The following is a 2,874-nucleotide window of genomic DNA, read 5'->3' as shown; positions in this document are numbered from 1 at the left end:
GAGAGAGAGCAGCACAGCTACTGCACCTTATACTCCCAAGTGTGTATAGCAGTCGGCTTGTGCTTTTTATTATATATAAGAGAGAGAAAGAGAGAGATTATATTTATATATAACGTGAATAGAGCTATATATAAATATGAACGCGGCAAGCCCGGAAAGGGTGAAAACGTTCCCGGGAGACAACTTGCGTTCCGAAATGCGCTATGCGTTCTTTGTGAATTAAAGGACCTGTGTCCCCAGCGGCCAGCACTTGGCCCTGCTAACAGGGCTGCTGGGGCAGATGAACCAGGCCTCCTGATATCAGACAGAAAACTTCTTATCCTTCAAGCGGACGAGCACTTACTGTTACAATTCCAGGACTGTGAGCAAACGAATAGGGCTGGGGCTGTATAGGGGTTTGGGGCTAAGGGTGGATTGTCCCCCTGTTGCCATGGGGCGGGTGGTGGGGAGGCTGGAAGTCAAAAGAATCAAACCGACCCAGAGCCTTGGGGGGCAAGAGAGGGAGGGGTAACCCAGGAGAAACATACAGCATTTCAAGTGATATATTGTTCTATAGGCTGAGTTGTGTGCTTCAGCAAACAATCTCGAAATCAGTGCAGGGCTTGGCATTCTCAAATCACAGCTTTTGGTTTACAAAGCAACAGCTATCTTTTTAAAAAACAAAACAAAACCCCACTGATATTGAATAGGGAAATGTTTTCAAAGGGTTTCTTAGAAGAGCTAGTCAGGGTTTTCAGTGCATTTGTGAGATGGCTGGGGAAGTTTTAGGGCCTTGCACAACTGCCACTGCTTTTCTTGTTGCTGGTATCTCCCCCACTCCCCATCTCTCACCATTCGTTTCTGCCCCTTTCATTCCATCCATGTCCAATGCCATCTTACAGTTCTCTTTGAAAAAAAAATTTAGAAGCAGAATGCAGTGGTACCTCAGGTTACAAACACTTCGGGAGTGTAGTACCTTGGGTTGAGAACTTTGCCCCAGGATGAGAATGGCAGTGGGAGGCCCCATTAGCGAAAGCGCACCTCAGGTTAAGAACGGTTTTCGGTTAAGAACAGACCTCCAGAACGAATTAAGTTCGTAACCCAAGGTACCACTGTAACTGCAAAAATAAGCCAGTTCTCACACACACACATATGACACAAGAGAGACTGTGTACGGAAACTGTCTGGGCTGTTGTTTTTAGTGCAGAGTACACACAGTTTTACTTATATAGAATGGATAAAATGGGTGGTTTTAAAGTGTAGAATCATATAACTGAGGTGGGAGTTTGGGTGAGCAGGATTAAAGTTCTGTTGAAAAGAGAACGCTAACCAATTTTCCAGCTGCATACGTCCATGCAGTCTGATTTCTGACATCATCCATGGTATGTGCCTCAGTTACTAGATTGTGAGAGTGTCAGAATGACCACTCCGACCTGAAATGTGTGTTGATTTTTATTTCTGCCTTCTGCTATCAATCAATCCATCCATTCTCCAGTAGGCTGAATCCCCCACCTGTGATACTACCATAAGAGAAACAGATGAAAAACAGTTGGTCAGAAAAAATTTCCTGATGGCTATATCTGCCTCCTTGACCACAAACAGTATAGGCAAAAGAAAGTACTTCCTAACGATGCATAACGAGCGTATGAAATTAACTGCCACAAGGGTATGGTGATGGTCGCTGCTGTAGATCCTTTTGACAAGGGCTTTCAACAAATCCATGGGCAGAAGTTTATTTATTATTTATTTATTATATTTGCATCCTGCCCTTTCTTCCCAAGGAGTATGGGATGTCGGTTCTGTAAATGTCTACTAACCTTGATAGCTGGATGGAGTTCAGGGATGGAATACGTTTGAATTTCAGTTGCTTGGAAGCAACAACAAGAGTCTTTGGGAAAAGGTGGGAGGGGAATCTGCCCTGTCACCCACTCAGGAATCTCTTTCTGAACGTAAAAGGGCAGTTAAAATGTGCCTAAGGCCTACGGTGTGGTGTTCATACTGTGTGTTGGGATCTTCCAAGGGGCTGAAAGATTCCTCTAGGAATGGGGTGTGCTGGACCTCTAGGGTGGGGTGTGACCTACAGCTGCTAGAAAAAGTCACCTCCTCTCTGTATCAGAAACTCTAGTGAGAACTCTGTAGCCAACAGTTGGGAGAAGGCAATGCTCTATTTAGGTTGACATCTAGAGCAGTTAGTTGGGCAAGAGGATGGCCTGTATAGCTGGGGAACCAGGCAGGATTTTAGGAAGCGGGGAAGGGTTTCCCAAGGTTGGAGGGGGCACTGATTTAAAGTGCAGGAGGGTAATTTGGATCGTAACCTCTTAAAGGCAGCTTGATTCTCACCCACCTTAGCTGCACCCCAGTGGGGACCCTTTCCTATCTTGTTAAAATTATTGTTCAAAGCAGCTGAAAACCAAACTCCCCAAGTATTAGAAATTCCTGTCTGTTCAAATGTATTGAAAATGGAAACGTTTTCTTTTGCTGAAAATATGACAGGCAGTTCTGCTCTGAATAGCAGGGTGGGGAGGAATCCAGAAAGAAAAACGTTTTGTCAGATTTATATGCTATAAAGTATCCAAGCAGAAGCACATTTTAGGGGGCTCTGCAATACTGTATACATAAATCACCAAAGCCTACCTGCCCCCAAAGCCTTCTGATTCTCTATTGTTAGGGTTAGATGTTTCCAAAGCTGGGTGAAGTCTGTGATCGATCCAGAAGAAGAATTTACAAAGCCCTTGCTAGATCAGACCCAAAGCCTATCTAGTCCAGCAAGCTGTTTGCCCCAGTGGGAGGCCCACAGGCAAGACCCTCTCCAATCGTGGTCTCCTCTTCCTTCTGCCTCTGATACTGGTGGAGGCAACCTAGCGATCATGACTAGTAGCCATTGATAGCTTTATG

Source organism: Podarcis gaigeae (assembly GCF_964106915.1).
Source record: "Podarcis gaigeae genome assembly, chromosome: 17".
Classification (NCBI taxonomy): Eukaryota; Metazoa; Chordata; class Lepidosauria; order Squamata; family Lacertidae; genus Podarcis; species Podarcis gaigeae.
Note: the sequence above shows the minus strand (reverse complement) of the source record.